This window comes from Argiope bruennichi, chromosome X2 (assembly GCF_947563725.1).
Source record: "Argiope bruennichi chromosome X2, qqArgBrue1.1, whole genome shotgun sequence".
In the NCBI taxonomy this organism is placed as follows: domain Eukaryota; kingdom Metazoa; phylum Arthropoda; class Arachnida; order Araneae; family Araneidae; genus Argiope; species Argiope bruennichi.
The window spans coordinates 26,467,657-26,492,029 of NC_079163.1; the positions used below are offsets into that span (position 1 = coordinate 26,467,657).

The window sequence follows — 24,373 nt, forward strand, 5'->3', positions numbered from 1 at the left end:
AGCAAGGAAACAAAATCATGGAAAACAATAATAATTTAATTGGCTACTTTTTTATGTTGAAGTCAGAAAATTTTATGCTTGATGAGAACTTCAATTTGGCCACAAGTATTTTTTAAATGAACCAGTATGATAAATTTGATGCTGTAATGCACTATTATTTGATATGGATTAGGAATAAGTTCCCCCTCCCTTTTTTTTGTATAAGTTTTAAATTGAGCTCTAGGTCTGAAAGAAGTGCTAGCACTCAGGAAGTTTAATTTGAATGTCTGAAGAAAGTAGTAGAATTGTAAAGAAATTCAATGTAGTCACAAATGCATACAAAATATCAATCAAAATTATAGAAGTTCTGGTTTAATAACTCAGTTCAACGATTACAGAGAACAGTATTAAATATTTAAAAAATCCTAAAATGAGTTCTGATAGAAATTAGCATCTGAAGCAATAAAGAGCGTTTTGTCCATAGAGCTGAGATACTAAAAGAGGGAGTGCAATCTTACTTTGGTGTAGGACAAGATAAAATCACGTGACTTCGGGACAGAATTTGTGTTCACTGTAACCGCATTCTCCATTCCCCATTATATTTCAATGGCAGATTTTTTTCTCGCTTTTAACTGTAGGTTTTTAAAACTTATTTAAACCATGGTTAACTATTGCTGTGCAATTGGATGCAAAGAAAAATCTTCTAAGGATAGTTCTGTATCATTTCACAGGTATGTACAATAAACATATTCTGTTTGTATCTATTTTAAGTCAATTTAAAATTTCGTAACCTCCATCACTCAGTGATTTTGGTGTTAAAACTAAATAATATTTCATAGTTTGGTTTAGTTATTGTATTAAATTTATATAATTTGTTATTAAGCTTCATTTAAACTGATGTAACTGCATTATATTTTGTTACTTGCTTTATTTTAATCTCGAATGTGTTGCAAGTGCTTGGATGCAAGCTTGGCGTGATTTTTTCTCGCCAATACAAGTGTTTACATAAAAACACTATTGGTAATTGGTATCGGTAATGGTAAAAAAACACTATTGAACGATTAATAATTGTGTATTTATTTTAGTGCAAATAAAGTTCCTTATTATTTCCAATATGTTTTTTTTATCATAAATACTCGAATCGTATTATATCGTAAAAGATATTAAATCATCATTGTGAATGAAATCGTGAAACTAAAACGTTTTATTAAAAATGTTATATAGTAAAATTTCATAAATGTGCTAGCAGTAATTGCATGTTTTTATAAATTTTAATTCTAGTTTCTAAAGATAAATTATTAAAGAAAGAAATGCTATCTTTACAGATAAAAATTTTGTCTGAATATTAACTTTATTAATAACTTGCGATATGCACATACCCTAAAATCACAGTTTTCGTAAAAATTTCGAATTTCCTTATTATTTTGTATTAAATCAACACATTTAAGATTCCAAAAATGATTTAATTTTGTTTCTGCGGTAGTTAGAAGCAAAGTTACCGCCAACACTATAAACCAGAAGCGAAATATTTAAAACTGATATTAACAAGGAGAAGGCACGAGGTTTAAAATTGAGTTCGGAATGAGATTTTGTATGATGATAGTATACATTTAGAATGTTTATTAATGAAAATATTAAGACTCAATAGTCAACCTTAAAACCTTCAAATTAGCTTATATACTAATAATGGGTTACCCGAACGGGCGCTCCAGTGGTGTCGTGGTTAGGGCACTGGCGTAGCATTCAGGAAACCTGGGTTCGATTCTGAGCTAGCGTTGTTTTTTTTTCTTTCTAAATTATTTCAAAATAATTTAACAGTTTTAATCAATATCTTTTTCATTTTTTATGCAAAAATAAATATTAAGAATATTCAAGGAAAAAAAAAAAGACCTGGGTCACTTTTATAATCTGCTTTTATTATAAAAAGATTTTTTTTTTATCTGCATGAGATAATGATAAAAGTATTTGAACATGTAATGTAAAATTAAAAGATGTTTTGGGGTAAAGAAAAGAAATAAAATGTTTACTTAAAGAAGAAAAATACTCACTTTTAATTAATGCTCAAAAACAAAATAAAAAAGTAAACATAATTTAAATCATTACACTCGGCTACTGATGTAAAAAAGAAAACATTATTTTCGAAACCAGTTGGCTTAGTTTTCAAAGAATGAATATATATATGTAACATATTTTGATTGAAGTAGAATGCAGGTTCAAAACAGTGAAGAGACTTGGTATTTTTAATTTCGTTTTATTCTATTCCGAGTGGCAGGCACGATTATATACAAGAAAACGCAGCGCTGCACACACAGAAGTAAGAAAACGGAAAAAAAGGCCAAACAGATGATTACTAGCCTTATATAATTTTTCTTCATGGCATAATGGATAGAATGACATTTTTGAGTGTACTAAAGAAAAATGTGAAATGGAATGCAACACAAGATGAGTTTAAGATTAAATTTTATTGACTTGAATCATCAAAAAAAAAAAAAAAAAAAATGGTAACATAAAACATCACACGTTTTTATGACCTGGAAGTCAAAATATCAAATTTCATTTTTCAACTAGACAGCAAACCAAAATATATAAAGAAGATGAAATTATACAATTGTGAAATGTAAAAATGGATAATATAACATCACAGGCTGTTATGCCTTGGAAATCAAAATAACAAATTTTATTTTTCACCAAGACAATAATCCAAAATATATAAAGTAGATACTATTATACAATTGTAAAATGTAATAGCATTTTCCTTCATTCCACAAGCATCAGTTTGATCTGAATTAGAAAAATTTGCAAAGAAACACATTAACACATATACAGTTATAAGAAGAATAGGGTAAAAAAAAAAAAAAAAAAAAAAAAAACTTCAGGAGTCACATACACTTTTATTGTTTAAAAGCCTCATCATTTAGAAGCTGTTCTAAAATGAAAGGGATGTTAAAATCAGAAGCATTTGGAGCAAAATATTTTGACTAAATGTGTACTTAGTTTTATTCCAAAGAAATTTTTAAGCATAAGCCCAAGTAGGAATGAATAAGCAATTTGAACCCAAGTAGGAATTTAATATCACATTTTTATATTTTTAAGGAACTAAAAATAATATTGAAAGCCACTTTAAGTCAAACAGATAAATCCACAGGAAATAATAATGATAATATTTTTTCTCATTTTTTTTCTTCTTCTAAATGGAGAACTTTAATACAAATATTATTTCTTAGTTCATAATATGTATGTAACTAAAATTTTAAGGAACAAAAGAGTGAGTATACATCTGAAGCATTCTTTTCATCAAAAGTAAATTTAAAGAAATAATAAAGATTTTCTTGTTGAAACAAGAACAACAAGAAAAAACATTTTATGTCTATGTATTTTTAAGTTAGCTAATTAACATACTTATTTATGCTATAATGCTTTAAAAATTACAGCTTAATTAAATTACTGCTTTAAAAAAACTCTCAGATGAACAAATATTTTTAATTTGGAAATGTATTTTCAATAATTTTTAGATAGGATTAAAATTTCTCATATTTTCAAAACATGATGAATTCTTTGAAACAGAAGCACTAATGTAAAATAATTTCCCAGATGACATGAATGTCTAATTACACAAGAATTTGAAATAGTAAGTCAGCATAAAGGTATTTATTTTATTTTATTATTTACTTGCAAAAATATAATTCTGTTCTTGAATTTTGCCCTTTTTTTTCCCCCCTCTCTCTCTCTATCTCTTTGACATTGAAAAAGTTAGGACTGCAATTTCTGATGATTTCGTATTAAGCCTAGTAACGTTAATTTATTGTTTGCAAAACAAAAAGATTTCCACGTCTTTCTCGTCAATTTCCCAGCCAAAGAGTTTTTCTTTGAATTTTTAAAGTTGTTCACAATCCAGAAATAGATAAACCATGCCAATGTAGCACCCCATAAATTGGATGGTCTTCTGTCATATTGGTTCGATTCGTGCGATAATGGCAAACCTGGAGTTTATAGCGTCCTCCATATGTGATGCTAGGTTTGTCTAACTACTACTTTGAAATAAATGTAAGTATAAAATATATTTGCTATAATAGTAAATTAGCACAAAGTTTAGAGGTAATTAAAGTGATTTAGCGAGAGAAGCGCTTAGAAATTCGGAATATAAATTGAAAATCTTTCAAATTGCTCACTTCGGTTCTGTAAGAGTGAGTATCAATAGGAGCTTCTCTTATAATATTATAGTAATTCGTAACAGATTAAATTATTTATTATTATAATTATTTAATATAATTTAAGATTATTTTCATTATATTTCAAATGCTATGTTTAGCCTAAGGCATTTGAAATCATGTACATTGTTTTGTTTTTAATTTCACAATTCGTTAACTAAATATCATTTCTCCCTCTTTTAATGATTCCCTTGCGGGAGCCATTTTTCCCGTTTTTGAACATGCAGCCGTCAAATTCAGTTTTTTCGCGTGCTCGTCAATTTGATATTACACGAATGTTTAAGATTGGTTAGTTTTATATAATTTTATTATTAATATTAGTTTTTATTATATTACGAATTTAATTAATAAAATTTACCACCAAATAAGATTACAGTTTCCCGCTTTCGGCGTTTGTTTTGTGATTACAATCTCCCGGCTGCTATAGGTTGAATTCTTCTTAAGTTGCCGGAAAAAAGCGTTAGGCATTTATAAAATTGATTTTTATGGATTTCTCTTATTGTCAGTTTTAACGATTACAGAGAGATTCGGATAGAATTATGATTATCCCATTGCAAGCATGAGGGCATTTATATATTATGCAATTTGTTGTATATTTCTAAAAAATACAATAAGAAACAATTGGCAGAATCATATTTTTATGATCTATTATCGAGATTTTCTATAAAAAATATATATATTTGAAATAGTATATTTTTGCTGATTAAGGATTTTTTTTTTCCTTGATGAATATTTTATTTGAATTGAATTTCATTTTTGTTTATTTTTAAACACTTTCTTCATCTCTAAATAACTTCATTCAGTTGTGTTTCTTAACCTCAAAATTAAGATTAAATGAATAAATGTTACTTAATCCCTAAGTTGAAATTAATAAATTTTAGTTATTTCAAAACATATGGTGTCCCATAACAGATGAGCATGAAAAGGATGTAAATAACCAAATACTTACTTTTAATCATGAAATTAAAAATCTTTTATTAATTTTGAATGGTATTCAATAATATGAATTCTGTTGCATGAAATTAATTTCTTTCCATAGTTGCATGGTTTTCATAATTAGAATTATTCTTTAGTTTGGTTGACTCACTTTGCCTTTTCATAATAATGAAAAATTATGACTACTGATAAATATTAATTGAAGCACTTACAACTTTTCTCAAAATATCAATTTGTGGCTTTTCTGAATAGAACGGGTGGAGGTGGAGGTTTATATTTTTATGGCACAAGAGCCAGAATTGGCTATGCTGCGCCAAGACACATGGTATGAATATATTACCATATGATTAAAAATTATGTTTCCTCCAGGCTAAAAATTGATAAAAACATTTTGTTAAAAGCATTTATAAAAAGGTACGAAACCTTAAATAAGAAAAGTCTATGGTTAAAACAAATGTTTTTTTTAATAAACAATGATATTTATATAAAACGAATAAAGTTAGTAGCTCTTAAAAAGTCAAAAATATTACAGTGAAGCTGTTCTCCAATCAGTTCATGCAAATCCAATGATGATGAATTAAAGAAATGCATACGATAAAGATTAAATTTGGGGCATTCAATTAAAATATGTAAAACTGTAAGATTAACATTACAATCCGAGCACATTGGTATCTTCTCGCCAAACAAAAGATGTTTGCGAGTTAGGCGGGTGTGACCAATTCGTAGTCTAGTTAATTTTACGTCAGTCCATCAAACCGAAGCAGCAGGCCACATTCCAACTGTCGGGGATAAAATGCAGTTTGTTTTCAGTTTCTTCATTCCCAGATTCTTGCCAAATCGAAAGTATATAACCACTATACATGTTAATAAGATAAATTTGTGAGCAAAAGTGCTGTAAAATACTGAATAGAACAGGAAATTTAAATTGTATTTTGTATATGTGAATTTGTGGAATTTATTTTCAGTCAAATGGAAGATTTTATGCTTTGATTATAGTTCTAAAAACAAAAACATAAGAAACTGGAAAAAAAATGATAAAAAAAATTTATTTCTAAAATAAAAAATATATTTCCATCACTCTATAGTTAACTATTGTAAATGTATATAATTTTTTTTAAATTTTAAAATTGTATTAAGGATACTAACTATAGGATGCATTTTCTTCAGGATTTTACAATTACTGTTTAGAAGGAAGAAGGATATGGTTTCGACACCTAATTTTTCTAGAATTAAATGTATGAAAATGACTCAGCTATCAGGAACTATTGTGATAGCAAAAATAATAACAGAATAATACTTTAATAAACTTTTTTTTTGTTTAATAATGCAGAAATTAAAAAAATTAATTTTAATGAAATTTGAGAATAACATTTTAAAAGTACAAGACATTTTTTAATAAAGCTAAATGCAGCAACACTGCATTTAATTTATGAAATTTCTTCAGATTTTTGTAAAATTTGTTTAACAGCCCAGCTTATGTAATTATTGGAGAGGTGCTTAGTGAAATATTTATTGTCTAATATTAAGCAATAATAAAATAATAATTAAATAAAGCTGAACTAATTATAAATTTTTGCACAACGGTAGGTTGCAAAACATTTTAAATTATTCCTTTTCATTCTACAGAATTGTATTCATCTATAACAGAAGCATTCAATAAAGCATACTAATTAAAACAACAAAATGCTTCTTGCAATATTATTTAGATAAGTTTGCATGATTTAAAAAAAAAGTAAAAACAGTTATGGAAAAATTATGAGTGGACAAAAAGAAAAATATTGTTTGTAAGATTTTGCTGTTCTTCAAAGAAGCAGATTTATATTTAATAGTTATCAGAATTGAGAGCAAACAATTCATATTCTTCATTAAGCATCTAAAGTGACATAAAATGTATTAATTTTACTTTCAATATTCTTTGAAATTTGAAAATAATCATTAAAGAATGCATTGAGCAAGGAAACAAAATTCTGAAAAACAGTGATGATTTAATTGGCTAAATTTTTATGTTGAAGTTATAAAATTATATACTTGATGTAAATATGAGAACTTCAATTTGCTCACAAGTATTTTTTAAATGAACCAGTATGATAAATTTGATGCTTAATGCACTATTATTTGATATGCATTGGAAATAAGTTTTTTTTTTTTTTTTTTTTTCGTATAAGTTTCAAATTGAGCTCTAGTTCTGAAACAAGTGCTGGTACTCGGGAAGTTTAATTTCAATGTCTGAAGAAAGTAGTAGAATTGTAAGGAAATTTAATGTAGTCAGTCATAAATGCATTTAAAATATCATTCAAAACTATGGAAATGTTGGATTATTAACTAAATCAGTGGCAGGAAGAAAAGGAATTTTTCAGTTCAACGATTGCAGAGTTCAGTATTAAACATTAAAAAAAAAATCCTAAAATTAGTTCTTCTGGAATTGCTACATCAACATCTGAAGCAACAAGGAGTGTTTTTACAGACACAATTAGAAGGATGATTAGAGAAGCTAATTATAATATTATGTTAGCTGCCCCTACAAAAATCACCTTCATTTTTTAAATTAATTGAGATAAAAAATAATTGCTTTTTTTATATAAAAAAACATATTTTTAAACCACTAGTATAAAATCATAATCAGTGAGGAAAGAAAAATTAATTTTGTTAGAAGTAATATTTTAAGCTTTGTATGGAAGATTAATTTAGTTCTCAAACACTTAGAGCCTTAGTCCATGTATGTCTACAAATTGAGAGGTTAGTTTAATTTTCATTAATGGCATATTGGATAAAATGACATTTTTACATTACTAAAGAAAAATGTGAAATGGAATGCAACACAAGATGAGTTTAAGATTAAATTTTATTGACTTGAATCATCAAAAAAATGTAATATAGAACATTACAGATAGTTATACCCTGGAAGTCAAAATATCAAATTTCATTTTTCAACTAGGCAGCAAACCAAAATATATAAAGATGAAATTATACAATTGTGAAGTGTAAAAATGGAATATGTAACATCACAGGCTGTTATGCCCTTGTAGTCAAAATAACAAATTTTATTTTTCACCAAGACAGTAATCCAAAATATATAAAGTTGATGCTATTATGCAATTGTGAAATGGAATAGCTTTTTCCTTCAATCCACAAGCATCAGTTTGGTCTGAATTAGAAAAATTTGCTGAGAAACACAATAACACATATATGGTTACTAGAAGAATAAAAAAATAATTTCTGAAGTAACATAAAATTTTGTTGCTTAAATGCCTCATCATTTATAAGGTGTTTTTAAATGAAAGGGATGTTTTGAAATCAGATTCATATGTAGCAAAATATTTTGACTAAATATATACTCATTTTTATTCCAAAGAAATTTTTAACATTGAGCTTTGAACCCAAGTGGAAATTTAATGGCACGTTTTTATATTTTTTAGGAAGGAAAAATAATGTTGAAAGTTACTTTAAGTCAAATATATACAGTGGATGCCAAAATTTTGGTCAATTTTGAAAATCAAAAGATTTTCTAACTTTGTATGCTTATAGAAAATGTTATGTTTCACAAAATGCAAACTTTTACATGTCATATTTAAGATAATTTATTGCTGATTTCAGTACAAAAAGCAAAATTGAAATATTTGTAATACAAAAAAGTTACACTTATTTTAATCTGAAAAACAAACACAGTGATGAAGTGGATTGTAATTTCTAACTTTCCTGGCCAATCTTTGTTCTTGTTCTGGGAACCAATCAAATTTTAATAACTGACAGCAGAAGCTGACATCATGTTTAAAGTTGGAACAAGTCATTATTGTGCTTTGTTCTGTATAAGGAAGACTGTTTTTATGTAATGAATTTACAAGTAAGAAATTTTCTTAAAATTTTTAATATTTAATAGGAATTTTTGTAAATATTTCTAATATTTAGTTAAAAATCAATGAAAGCAAATAAAAGAATAGATTGGACACCTATACAGAGAATTAAAATTATTGTGTTACAACAATGTGGTCTTTTCTACTTTGAAATTGCAAGAGAGATGGGTGATTCAGTGACTACATCTGGAGTCCGAAAATTTTGTTTACAATATCAGGAGTCGAAAAACATCTGTCGATGACAGAAGAATAAAAAATTGTCTCCAAGATAGAAGAATGTCATAAGTGACTTCAGAAGTCAATTAAATGATGCTGGCATTTCTGTCAGTTCAAGAATAATCAGGAGAAGATTATTTGTTGTTGGACTAAGAGGTAGAATTCCTCGAAAAATGCCTTGCTTCAATTTACAACAGCGCATAAAAAGATTACAGTGGTTAAAGGAACATATTAATTGGAAAAATGATCAGTGGTCACAAGATATATGGAGTAAATAAACAAAGATATTCTTATTAGTTAGTGATAAGCGAAAATATGCAAGACGTAGAATAGGCAAATAGCTACATCCTGACTGCATTCAGGCAATTATGAACAACTTGGTTAGTGTTCTGATGTGGTAATGCACAGCAGCAGACAGTATAGTTTGCTTTCATGTTATTGGGGGGACACTAAATTTAAGAAAATACATTGACACTATTCTAGAGCGAAAACTTATACCTTCTATCAGTCATCGCTTTCCCAGTAACGCATCATTTAGTTTTTAGCAGGAATCAGCTCTTTGGCACATAGCAAAAATATCGAGAGTGGTTTAGTACAAAGAGCAGTGAACTGTTGGAATTCAAATAGCATTTAATTGACCAGGAAACAGTCCTGACCTCAATCCTATTGAGAACTTATGGCACCATTTGAAAACTCTTGTACAAATGAGGCGTCTGTTGAATACAAGAGAGTTAATTGAGACCATAATTGTTTCCTAGCATCATGTAATAACGAAGGATGAGCTTAAAACTCTTGTCAGGTCAATGAATGATCGATAAGAAGCTGTAATAAAAAGGAAAAGCTACCCTACTGAATATTGGTAACTCAATGCAGTCATTAGCATTTAATGCATCTCGATAATTATTGGTGCTCAACTTTTTTGCATTGCAAATATTTGTTTTTGTATTTAAATCGGTAATAAATTCTCTTTAATATGATATACAAGACTTTGCATTTTATAAAACAAAACATTTTCTAAAAGCACACAAAGGTAGAAAGCATAAAAAATTTTTAAAGTGCCCAACATTTTGCACCACTGTAAACCCAAAGGAAATTTATTACTAATTTTTGTATTTATTTTCATTTTTCTTCTGAATGGAGAACTTTTATGCAAACATTATTTTTTAGTTCATAATATGTATGTAAATAAACTTTTAAGAGACAAAAGAGTAAGCATATGTCTCAAGCATTCTTTTCATCAAAAGTAAATTTAAAGAAATAATAAAGATTTTCTTGTTGAAACAAGAACAACAAGAAAAAACATTTTATGTCTATGTATTTTTAAGTTAGCTAATTAACATACTTATTTATGCTATAATACTTTAAAAATTATTATAATTTTTTGATTATTCTCATATAATCAAATATTTTTAATTTGGAAATGTATTCTCAATAATTTTTAGATAGGATTAAAATTTCACATATCTTCAAAACATGATGAATTCTTTGAAACAGAAGCACTAATGTAAAATAATTTCCCAGATGACATGAATGTCTAATTACACAAGAATTTGAAATAGTAAGTCAGCATAAAGGTTTTTTTAATTTTATTATTTACTTACAAAAATATAATTCTGTTCTTGAATTTTGCCCTTTTTTTTTTCCCCTCTCTCTCTCTATCTCTTTGACATTGAAAAAGTTAGGACTGAAATTTCTGATAATTTCGTATTAAGCCTAGTATAGTTCACCTCACGATTGTTGGCGTTCGACTTCAGACGAGTCCACTTCAAAACGGGTTGGAAACAAGACGAGCCAAGGTTGCTATAATCATGCGTTGGCGAAAGAAGTTTCCTTCGTGAAGCGTCATTATTTGTTTACGATTGGCTTTGCGAGTGCCTTGCGTTTATTGGTGCTTTTCCGACTTCTTATATTTCTAATCTAAATCCATCTAAATATCAGTGCCATAATGCCTGGGAATGGCATTGTTTCCAAAGAAAGAAAAATAATGATGAATGTTTTGAGGTATTTTGAAAGGTATTTTTGAGGTATTTTTATATAAAACGAATTAAGTATCCCACTTTGTCAACGGATCAAAAGAGCTGCAGAAGCGACCGGTGTTTCGACTAGAACACCGTACCGTAAAATTGAACATTCATCAGCTTTTTTTTTTTTTGCATGATTTGCATCCTGGTTTTTCAGTATATATAACTTTCTCTATTGACGGTTCTTATGATGCTTAAATATTATAGATTGTTAATATTCAAATTAGAAATTCTTTGTTTTTGATAGAATTAAGACAAAAATATCTCTGAAAAAATGATTTGGTTTGAAAGCTAATGCATAATAACATGAAATTTCATCTGGCTAATGTAAAACTTGATTAAATAATATTGAATTTTATTATATAAGGCAATAAAGATTTTTCTAAAAATCAGAGAAGCAGCAGCTTTTTCTTTCGATTAAATTATTTCAATAAAGTTGCAACACATTTTTTTTAAACTTTGAATTACTTTTCGGGAGGAATTAGTTGAGTATTTCACGGAATACTCGAGTATTTTACTGTTTTCTCTTAACAATGTAATCGTATTTATCTAGATGTCATCGATATTGCAGAATAAAATATCACGTTCGAGTTCCTTTCAAATATTACCAAATATTGAAGCCAAATCTAGGGGGGGGGTGTCACCCCTCATCCCCTTCTGTCACTAAGTTCCTGGGAATCTATATAAAGTCTGAAACTGCATATGCAAATACCAGCTATCTTGATTGATTATAGTAATGCTGAATTAACTTAATCATATGATAATTAATTAATTAAATCATAAGATAAATGATTGATTCAGCCATATAACTGTAGTATTATTTCATTCGCCACGACTTTTTATTTTCACAAATATCGTATCATAGAAGCTGAAAAAAAAATTAACTGAATGCTTGAGACAAATCCCCCCGCTAATGCGCCAACTATGGAAACCTTTATTTGCGGCTTCCTTTTATGGCCCTCCCCATTTCCTAGTAATTCGATGTTTTCGACTCAACCGTCGAGCGCCAACAATACTGAGGTGGACTATATCATTAATTTATTGTTTGCAAAACAAAATGATTTCCACGTCTTTCTCGTCAATTTTCCAGCCAAAGAGTTTTTCTTTGAATTTTTAAAATTGTTCACAATCCAGAAATAGATAAACCATGCCAATGTAGCAACCCATACATTCGAGAATCCTCTGTCATATTTTCTCGTTTCGTGTGATAATGGCAAACCTGCAGTTTACAGCGTCTTCCATATGTGATGACCGTTATTGCTAGGATTTGACTAACTTCTACTTAGAAATAAATGTAAGTATAAAATATATTTATAATAATAGTTAATAAATTACTACAAAGTTTAGAGGTAATTAAAGGAATTTACCGAGAGAAGCGCTTAGAAATTCGGAATATAAATTGAAAATCTTTCAAATTGCTCCCTTTGGTTCTATAAGTGAGTATCAGTAGACGTTTCTCTTATAATATTGTAGTAATTCGTAACAGATTAAATTATTTAATATTATCGCGTATATGATTGAGAGAAGACTTACTAGAAGTCTTTAAAAATAATAAAAGAAAGTTATTTTCATTATATTTCAAATGCTATGTTTAGCCTAAGGCATTTGAAATCATGTACATTGTTTTGTTTTTAATTTCACTATTCGTTAACTAAAAATCATTTCTCTTTTTTTTAATGATTCCCATGCGGGAGCCATTTTTCCCGTTTTTGAATATGCAGCCATAAAATTCCGTTTTTTCGCGTGCTCGTCAATTTGATATTACACCAATGTTGAAGATTGGTTAGTTTTATATAATTTTAGTTTTTATTATAATATGAATTTATTTATTAAAATTTACCTCTAAATAAGATTACAGTTTCAATCTTTCGGCGTTTGTTTTGTGATTACAATCTCCCGGCTGCAATATGTTGAATTCTTAAGTTGCCGGAAAAAATCGTTATGCTTTTATAAAATTGATTTTTTTGGATTTCTCTTATTGTTAGTTTTAACGATTACAGAGAGATTCAGATAGAATTTTGATTATTTCATTACAAGTATGAGGGCATTTATATATTATTGCAATTAGTTGTATATTTCTAAAAAATACAATTGGAAACAATTGGCAGAATCATATTTTTATGATCTATTATCGAAATTTTCTATAATAAAACTGTTTGAAGTAGTATATTTTTGCTGATTAAGGATTTGTTTTTCTTGTAGAATATTTTATTTGAATTGAATTTCATATTTGTTTATTTGTAAAAACTTTCTTCATCTCTAAATAACTTCATTCAGTTGTTTCTTAACCTCAAAATTAAGTAAGATTAAATGGGTAAATATTACTTAATTCCTAAGTTAAAATTAATAAATTTTAGTTGTTTCAAAACATATGGTGTTGCATAACTGATGAGCATGAAAACGATGTAAATACCCAGATACATACTTTTAATAATGGAATTTAAAAAAATTGTGGGTTAAGTAATGTTTAAGGTACGTCGCCAAATTTCAATTTTTTTCCCGAAGCTGTACTACCGTAATAATTAGAATTATTCTTTAGTATGGATTACCCACTCTTCCTTGTAAAAATTGAAATTCCTGGGCAGAAAACTTTTATTTTGATACACAATAATTCAAGGGCATGCAACTTTCTCAAAATATCAATTTATACATATATTATGCATTTATGTACAACATATTACTAAACTGCACTTCAGCAGGAATAAATAAAATGACATTTACTAAAACATATGAGGATATATGTATGGAAAGAATTTTTCTTTGTATACCAGTTCAAACCCCTGTCTAAAATATTATTTGTGACATTCAATTCTTTTAAGTTAAAGATGATTTATTTTTTTATGTCTTTTTTTGTAAAAGTAAATAATTTTTATTAACCATAAAATTTTTAAAGTAGTTGCAATTTAGAGAAATTCTACTGTCAGTATGACATTATATATTTTGAGAAAGGCCTGATTAAACAAATTTTTAAACTTTTTAGGTGCAGTATGGGTGCCCAGTTAAGTACTTTTCACTTCCCATGAGAGTAAGCATTATTTCCTGTCGATACTGCTACGTTTAGTGGTGGCGGAGTGATCTGCTGTACACAAGAAGAGTAAGCATTATTGATTTTAAGATTTTTTTAATTTACATGTAGTTTGTGCTGTAATTCAATTTTACAATTTGTTCAGCTGTTATTCATTTTAAGACTGCTTTTCTATTATACAAAAGTAAACAATTCAAACATCAAATGATATATTTCTTTTATGAGTTACTTTGATAGAATGATTTGAGAAGATGGTACAGTGGAAAATTTAATGTTTGATCAGAATTGAGATACAAATAAACACAGCATTTGAAATCTTGAATAAAATTTAGAAATTAACTGATAAGCTTAAATTAATATGGGAAACAATTTTAGACAGCAGTTGACAGCATAAAAAATTTATTTTACTAAAATCTCTAGGATTCTTTACAATACTGATTCACCCTTATGCAGTTCCCCTACCATACGATAAAATATTGATATTCGTATATAATAAAATAACTAGAAAAATAGATTTTTCAGAAATTAATACATATATTATGAAAATTGCAAAACTCGATAGTTATATTTTAAAATTAAAAGAAGGGAAAATTCTATCAAAACTGTATTAAAGTAGAAGAATCTAATGCAAACATAAGGTTAATTTATTGCTTCACTTAACTAGGAAATTTTTATAAATATAAGGGATAAAGTTTCAAAAGAAGCATTCTAACATTCTGAGAAAATGTAGTGCATTTTATTTAAAATAAAAGAATAAAATGTCATAATTTTGTTTTTCATGAGTTGTGAGACACTGAAAACACTAATCACTATTTCACTAGTACTTCCAAAATATATTCAAATGTGACATTTAAAAAAAATGCTTCTGTGCGTTTCAGGAATTACATTTTTTTCCTCTTAAATATTTTTATATTACTGTGCTAAAATGTATATGTGTGTAATGATACTCTTAATTTAATTTTAATCTTAATTTCCTGGGTTTTTTTATTTTAAATTAGTTTCATATTTCTTTAATCTAAAATTTTCTCTTATTTCCTTACCAAATCTTACTTTTTAAAAAAGTAATTATTTCTAACACACACTAAAAAATTTTTGATAGTTTACCAATGCCCACACTCCAAGTACAGAGATAAACCTCCATAATTCTTTTTTCTCTCGAAAATGGGATGGAAATGGACTTATGGTAGGAATGCTTTGATAAAATTTGTAGAGATCTGATTTTGGGGAAATTAAAAATATCGTCAATTTTCTAAAATGGTCAACATTAACTCATTATATAAACTGTTGTTTAGGCATTAATAATTTTGATTATCTTTGCTCTGAACTCAATGAACATTTTATTCAGCCCAATATAGTAAGCTTTATTGATTTTTCACAAAAAAAAAAAGTGATTCAGAAAATGAAATTTAGTCAATTATTTTCATAAAAAATTAAATTGTAGTGGACAGTTAGGCTTAATACACAACTCGTTCTTGAAGGTCTCGCTGATGGGCTGCCAACTCATTAACCCTATGAGCCCAGATTTGTCCTAAAACACCTCAATCAATAGAGGCCTCATTCAGGTGCTTTTACGCACATGACTCAAATGTAAGGGTGATGAGAATTTCTCACCACCCATGATTATGTTCTCTTTAGGGTGCCAATGCCCACAACAGTGATTGATGTGCAGTTTTTATGTCATTCTATTGGAACCAAGAACAGAGACGGTGGAAGACTATGGACATGAAATAGTTATCAGTAAAAGAAAACTCTAAATTCAAACAAAAATTGCAATTTTCTTTTGCATTGTATTATGATTGCCAAAAGCCAGCTTTTTAAAAAAAGTATTTTTATGCATAAGATATAAAAAATTTCAAAATATAAAAAATTTCAAATTTCTTTAGGGAAAAAGTTTTTAAATATATTTTTCCTCTTTATTTTTTTATTGATATAGATTATTTAGATTTTTTAAAAATGTTTTAGCTCATATATATATATATATATATATATATATATAATATTGTATTATCATTATAAATGTATGATAGTCAAATTATGTATTTTTTGTTTAATGAAAAACAAAATAAATTAGGAATTACAAGATTACTTTTTTGTCTATTTTTTTATCAATGTTTCACAATTTACGCATTTTATTATATTTTATTTTCATCATATTTTAGAGAAATGTGGTAAATGTTGATGAAATATTAATCCCAATAACTTCCAATGCATCTTCTTAGAAGGAATTAAATAATCTTAATTAAACAAATTGATAATGCAAAAGAAAATTGAACTAAAAATATTTTGTATAAGTGGATTACTTCAAATATGGAGTTCGGATAAATATTACTTTTAAATTAATGAAGATTTCATCCCCTCCGCATTAGTTCAAAATAAATAAATAAAAAAAGCAATTGACAGCCAGAACATCAATTATGTAGAATGTCTTACATTTCGATATTTAAATTGATAGCATTATGAGGCAAAATAAACTCAATTTTTTTTTTTTTTTTAAATATAATTCCTTATATTATGAAGAACCATGTATTATTGATGTTATATGTATTTTAAGCAGCTAGTATTAGATTTCTGGCATTATTCTGCATTTTTTACACAATGCATTACTTAGACCGAAATTTTTTTTTTTAACACTAATTTATAATTAATATTTAAAAAAAATATTTTTTAAATCTTATAAATTCTATTCACGTAATCAATACTGCTGTTATACCATAAGATATCGTATTATATCTGATAAGTAATGTAGATTTTATGAAAAAGTCACAAAGAATGAAAGAAAATGGATGTCTAAAGAAGACATTTTCACTTATAGAATTCGAAGACAATGTGTTAGATTGAATACTGAATTTTTGAGATAGAATAGCATAAGATTTTGTTTTAAATCCAGGTTTCATTTGAAAGCTATATAAACTGACAAAAATCTAATTTAATTGGTTGAAAAATAGAGTGATGAGCACATCGAATATAAGAACATTCCACACAATTATCATTTGATAAGGTTTCATGCCCTTTACAATTCTATTGGTTACCTTAAGAAGAAAAATAGTTTGTTGTCATTTCCTTTAAAAAGAATATTTTTAAAAGAGTAGAAATAAGGGAAGCTTTCTGTATTTCAATCACCTAACCATTATTTTAATTGGAAAGTAGCTAAAAACTAATTTCAGTAAAGCAAAAGCAATAGATTTATTTTAAATTTATTTGTTTTTAAAATGGAATAAACTTTTCCAGAAATGCTCTTTCAAGTAGAATAAATTAGAACCTATAAAAATTATGTCATCAGTCTAATTAAAGAAAGTTGTCCCTTAAATTATATCACCAATTTTTTTAAAACTTGATAATGCAAAATATTGTCCGATTTTCATATTTATGTCAGCATGTAAAGTTTGAATGCATTTGAAATTTTATGAACTGTATAGTTTTTTTTTTTTTCGCTCTTGTTTTTGATGATACAAAAACACAGTTTTTGTTCTGTTTCAACCAAGATTTTGATGCCATTAATATCCCTTTATTATGTTTTTGCTTTAGCTTATTCCAATTCATGATGACTCGTAATTATTATAACTGCTTTTTAGGAGATATATTAGTCCTCTTGATTTGACCATCAAATTTCAAGCAATTATTTGAGGTCCAATCTGATGAACTTTGAAACAAAATCTTTAAAAAAAAATATTGCACAACCTTGTGTTTAAGGCATTTGAATGAAATTAATAAATTTCCTCTCTGAGGATATAACATATTTGGCTACTTGCTTTCAAGCAGCGTAAAGACATATCATTCTTTTGTTAAGACATGAAAATGATATCTGAACAATTATTCTAGAATGCAACAATGTTGTACTTCCTTGAAAAAATGATTTCAGAAACCACATTGATATAGCTGTGAAATAAGTCATATTTTATAACTTAAATATTTGATGGAATTGAGATTACAATAATGTTCCAATTTATTTGAATCTATTTTCAACAAGAAACTGAGAGGAAAAATATAAAATAATTATAAAATTGTATGCTTTTTTTCTAGTTTGACTGTGCATAAATTTAGAAGAAATTGAAAATTACTATAAGATTATTGGGAACACTTTGAAGAAAATTATTATAGATAATAATTTGCTAGTACATTACATGAGAATTAAACCTTAGCTCCTTGTATCTGAGAATTAAGCGTTTTGATGTAACATGTATAGATATTGCATTTACACACTGATTGCATACATGAGATGACGTTTTTTAATATAAAAGTAAATGAACTAGCACCAAATAAAATGTAGGCCAGATATCTTTTCCTGCTTAGAATAAAATTAGATATTATATTTTAGATTTGAACGGCTTTCTGTGATGGTTAACATTTTCTGAACCAATAGACTTTTTTTAAATTATTAATATAGTACCTGTCTTATTTATTTTAGACTGAGTGCTTATTATTTTGCAAAAAATATTGAAATTATTAGGCTTGTCTGAATAACTTTGCCTTAAAAAGATATTAATTATCATGTTTCAAGTATTGGCTAGTGGTGTATGCACGCACATATTTTAACATTTTATGTACAAGAAGCAATGATAAAACAGAAGTCCGTTTACAATGCAATACAGGTGCAAAAGAGACCAAAATGTTTCCTTTCAGTGATTTTACAATGAGATTTTGATAGGAATTTTCTTTGACACATGTAGTCTTACGAAAGGGAAAGTTAAGTATCTTTAAAAGAATGTTGTAAGTATTAGGGATTTTTATCCTTTCCCTCGGTGCGTGCGAAAATGCTGAGACCATCAGTTTTCTTGAGCGCATGTAGAATTAATTATATAAAAAGTGGGAATGGGATCGTGAAATAAGAGAACATTTTAGAATGAAGTTTATATGGGCTGATTTCAAATGAAGATTATAAAATTAACCAAGATTTAAATTAGATTTTAAAATTTCATTACATATGTATATATATTGTAAACTCTTTCAAAAGACGCAATCATTGTTCTTATCACTACTGAATGACTTTTAAGTGCTTTAAAAAACTACGTTTCAAGAAAGATAATGTGCATCCGAGTGGAAGAAAAATACAAAAATAGCCTTTTTTTTTTTTTTTTTTTTTTTTTTTTTAGTTTGGTAATAGTGGGGAAAGTCTAACTTTTAAGTTAAAAAAGAAGTTTTAAAAAGTTGGTTGCAATACAACATCTTGAGGTGCCGCATCAAGCTTAAAGTTCGGAAAAAATTGACAAATTTTAAAAGGGCCCTTTAAAAAATTTGTTTAGATTTTAGTTTGGTAATGGTGGGGAGAAGTTGCCTGTTAGATTCAAAAAGAATGTTTTAAAATTTCGTTGAAAAACTACAGCATCTTGGAAGTGCCGTAAAAAGCTGAAAGTTTGTAAAAAAAATGAAAAATTATAAATTTCGAGGAAATATTTTTTCTATGAATTTTTTGTACGTATAATGCTTCAAAAGATGGTTTCAAAAACATATATAAGCTTTACAGTTAGAATAAATTATTAATTACAAAATGCAATAATAGTAATAAAATATTTTTTAATGTCAAATTTTGTGTTTCTTGCTTCTGTATCCTTAATGATTACAAATATTACAATATTACACCTGCAAATGTTTGCTTCTACTTCATTGCCACATTCAACTGTCTTTTTTCCTATTAACTTTTGGCATATTCGCAGGTGAATCAATTTTTGCATTAATGCATCCTTATCTTGCTATTAAACCATAGACATTTTGAGCCGATTCGGTCTCCAGTATCACAGCTTTTTCCACTGTTTGCGTGTGACAAGGAAGCCGGGAAAAGTGGATAACCGGGTCCATTATACTATTGACTCAGCTTCAGATGCCTTGCGTATAAATATAATATTACCATTTAAATATAATATCAATATTACCTAAATGGTTATAGCTAATCTTGTTACCTAGTTAGCTACCACAAGCGGTTACTGGCGACAATTACAACCCTGAAGAAAAACCGTGTTATTTGCAAAAAAAGGCAAACCAACCAGATCCTTCAAATATATCTTAAGACTCTGGCTGAGTACATTGTGAAAAGGTATGTGCTTGTATGGTTTAATATTAAGTTAAAACCTTCATATGCTTATGATTCCAAACATCTGTTTAACCTTCTCATATTCAAGGTAACTCTATGAGGATCTCAAGAGCGTTATAGATCCGATTATTCAAAGAAATGACTATTTTGTTTTTCCTGAAAATATCCTTTTGTTCATGCTAAGTGATGAACGCAGGGGTGTTTGTGCTCCGGGGAAACCCCGGAATTCCGGGGATTTTGAACTTCGATACCCGGAAATTCCGGGGATCGTCGTTCAAAAGGAAGTAGGAATGATAATGAATTATTTATTTTGATCTGGGTAATTTTGTTTGCTTTGAAAGCAGAAAACGCAAGGTCAGTGTGTGTGGTGAAAACTTTTCCTTTCTTTCTCCAAAGGCAGTGATAATGCGTGAAAAGGGGGAAAAAACTTTTTTTGTTCTTTCCTTATTGCGAGTTATGACTCATTTCCGAGGTTCTCGGACATTCTCTTCTGGATTCTTTTCGGCAAGTAGGCGCGGCAGAAAAAAAAGGGAGAGACTTCGTTCGACCAGATGTGCGATCACGTGACCTGGGTTCAACGGTCTTAATTTTGCAAAAAAAGTAATTCATTGAACTTTTATAATTAGGTCATTCAATACTTCATAATTGTAATTTTTCATTTCTCCCCCCCCCCTTCTCGAAACTCCAAAATGTCGGTAGTAAGTCCGTAAAAGTTTCAGGGGATTTTTTGGGGTCCCACAAACACCCCTGTGAACGTAAAATTCAAAGGGAACTTGATTTACGACGTGTTTTAAAAGCAAGAACAGAATGTAGAGGCGGAGTCAGGAAGTTTAAAGTTCCAAAGTTAAACTTCGATGCAAAGGATTACATCTACATGATCGCATAGCTTAGAAATGACGTAACTGAACCCCTCCTCCCGCCATCTTTTATTAAAACTCGTTTCCAAAGACTCTCAGAGTGTTACATATTTCACTTACAGAAGGATCCTTCTCTGAAGCAATATTGAGGTTACGCCTAATATAACAGTAGCACTTCATATCAGATTCGTAAGTAAGCAGTTCAACTCCAAGCAAATCAATAAATTTCACAAAAATAGGCATTCCAACATTTGTCTTGTCTTCACTGATTTAGTTTGAGCCATTTTTACTCACAACAAAGGACACAAGTACACAAACTAACAAATCAGTTGCACAATAGACAGAGAGGAGGCGTCTACTCAATTGAACTCGGCAAAGTTGCTGATCTGACACCAGCTCTGAGCTTGCCATCACACGCAGACAAATCTCTGCCTCCTCTCAATATCATCCGCTCAAACGGTGACTCAGTGTCCTGGATGTCATACCAATGCAATAGTAAAACTATTTTTATATTTCAAATCATATTATAACGCGTATTTAATTTTCTTTTTTAATTTCTTAATCGAGACACGCAAAAATCTTTGAAAAAGTTCCAAAAAGTGTGTTTTTATTAAACTTTAACGTCCTAGCGGCACCTCAAAACGTACTCCAATATTTTTCATATTTTTAATCTTGTCTACACCAAAAGGCAACTTTTACGCACTATTACGAATTAAAAATCAAAAGTTGATTTTTATGTTCCGCCCTAATGTGCATATAGCGTCATGAGCATGGGAAACTATTCCTTTAACAACATAGTCACTGCTTTCGCTTTTGGTTTATCAAGAAAAAAATATTTTCAAGTGAAATCTAAATTATCGTTAGTTTAATTTTTATTTCAAAGCAAATTTTAGCTTAATTTTTTGTCCTAATAGATTAAAATGTCTATATTTAAGTAATTAAAAGACATGTATATATTCAAAATTTCTAGAACAGTTTGCAGAAATTAAAAAAATTAACGTTGAAAACATTTGAAACAGATCTACATGAGAACTCTTACTTATATAGTTTCGGATCCTTCAAAATTTGAAGTCTTAAGTGCTGTTGATTATTATTTTGCAAGAATTTATTATTTTCTGAGAACTGTAAATGATTCATTTTTTTTTTAATACATACACAATTGCTTACAATTTTTTAAATACTTGGAACTGGGAAATTGATCCTCCTGTAGAAATTTTCAACACAATTTAGATAATGATAGATGACAGAATAGCACTTTCAATTTATTAAAATGATAGAAAAAGGAAATAAGAAATATATAGCATTTGATTTATATTTAAATATAAATACTCAAAACCATATTGACCAGAAGTCATTTCAAGAATGTAAAAACCATCCGTATTGTTTTATTTATTCATTAATATGTATTATCTGCGATGATGAAATGAAACAGTCTTTCTAATAAAAATTGGTGTAAAGTTCTTCATAGTCACTTAGTAGATATACTTGAAGAAAATTGTACTGTTAAAGATTTTGAAAACAAGTAAAAGAACTAAATATTATTGATATCCATTTGAATTTGAATTAAAAATACTTCTTGTGTATTTTATTTTATTCTGTTAAATAAAGAAAAAGTAAAGAAATAAATTTAAACAGCAACATAGAAAGAAACTGAAACTAAATTATGCCATAATTAGATTGAATTTGTATTATGCACATCAAAATTATAATTTTTATAAATGTCTTAGATGACAAAATTTATAGATGTGTCCCTTTTAATAAAGTTTCGAAGCAAATTTCTCTCATTTTATTTTCAACACTCTTCTGACACGCACTATTAGTCGCTGATTTAGAAAGAGCAATAATTAGGCCATCAACACTTTTCAACGGAAGATTCATTTCGTTATCAGTAATTCGGAGCATCATTCTGATTTTGAAATTGATTCATTACCAAATAAATAGTCAATGCGCCTAATAATAGAGATAAAGTTTATAATATGGTAACCATTTTAAGGCTTGGACGCATACAACACTTATTAATGAGCACTTATCGCATACACACGACCTCACTCTAATCAAGAAGTATAGAATAATATTTTATGCAGTTTGAGACAATAAATGTTCTCACGAATTACGAATTTTATATACAATCTGTCTCAATACACAATCAATAACTCAGTACAATCAGTAAAGTCTGTATTTCAACAGACCTTCGCTCCTAAGTATCATATTTACTAAAATATTAACATTTAAAATAAAAAGAAAGACCTCTCTTGCGACTAAAACTGAGTGAGTTATGAAAAGCCGAATATTACTATCGTATAAAAACGCGTCTATTACGAATGGTTTGGTTTGTCTTAAAAAACCAGCGTTAGTGGTCTTCTCGGAACTTTCTCGGACACTCATTAATAAAGGTTTTCTTTTTTTTTTCTCTCTCTCTCTCACCCTCCGCTAAAAAATGTGAACCTTGGGAAAGAATGCCTTGCATGGCATTGCCGTACGATAAATACGATATATTAACCTTTGGCCTGAATTTAGCATTTTTATTAATTCTGTCGTGTGATTCTTGGTGACTTTTATAGCAATGAATCTCTCAGTATCTGAAAATCGAATTTCTATTTTAGCTTTTTCCCTACCGGTTGAAACCAAAATTTGACCCAGAACTACAATTGTAGTAACAAAATCGCACACCAAATTTGATATGCTATAGTCTGTGTATTTTCTGTAGGCGGTTCAAGGTCACATTTTCTACATCGTTATTGGTTGTCTTGGTACCAGTAACGCGGTAGAAAATGTGACCTTGAACCGCCTACAGAAAATACACAGACTATAAGTCATTGTAGTTTTGAGTTATCGCTTTTCCATTCTTTTGAAAGTACAGACCGATTGATGATCAACCCCTTGTTGGATTTGGCTCAAAATTTGATAATGTCTACACTATAGATGTTAAATCCTTGTACCGAATAGTATCCATTTAGATTCTTCATTTTGTAGTTATTGTGTTAACTTATAATCGAACAGTCGGACCGACAGATTTTTGAATGGGTTTTTTTTTAAAATTTGTAGAAAGTTACTAATTATCTTTGTCACAATCAGACAAATACATGTGAGGTCTAAAATGGGGAGAATAATCAAAATTTCGAGTTCGAATTTTTTTTGATGACTGCAGTACATTTTATTAGAAAATATGTTTCATATTTATTTCATTTCATATTGGCATAGGTTCCAGGTTTAGCTTGATGAGATTTAAATCAATTTTTTAATTTGAATTTTTGT

At 28.3% G+C, this 24,373-nt stretch overlaps 1 protein-coding gene across 4 annotated transcripts in view; it reads left to right on the forward strand.

The window, feature by feature from the left end:
• Positions 1-576: 576 nt before the first annotated feature.
• The window catches only part of LOC129961054 (uncharacterized), a 49,746-nt gene continuing 25,949 nt past the window's right edge, over positions 577-24,373 (forward strand). For 2 of the 4 annotated variants that reach the window (XM_056074860.1, XM_056074857.1), the window contains exons 1-2: positions 577-710; positions 14,192-14,305. The gene's annotated coding sequence lies outside the window, so the exon portion shown is untranslated. Of the gene's footprint in view, positions 711-3,868; positions 4,024-11,656; positions 12,506-14,191; positions 14,306-24,373 lie in introns of those variants that run through there. The other 2 variants (XM_056074858.1, XM_056074859.1) reach the window with 2 other exon arrangements.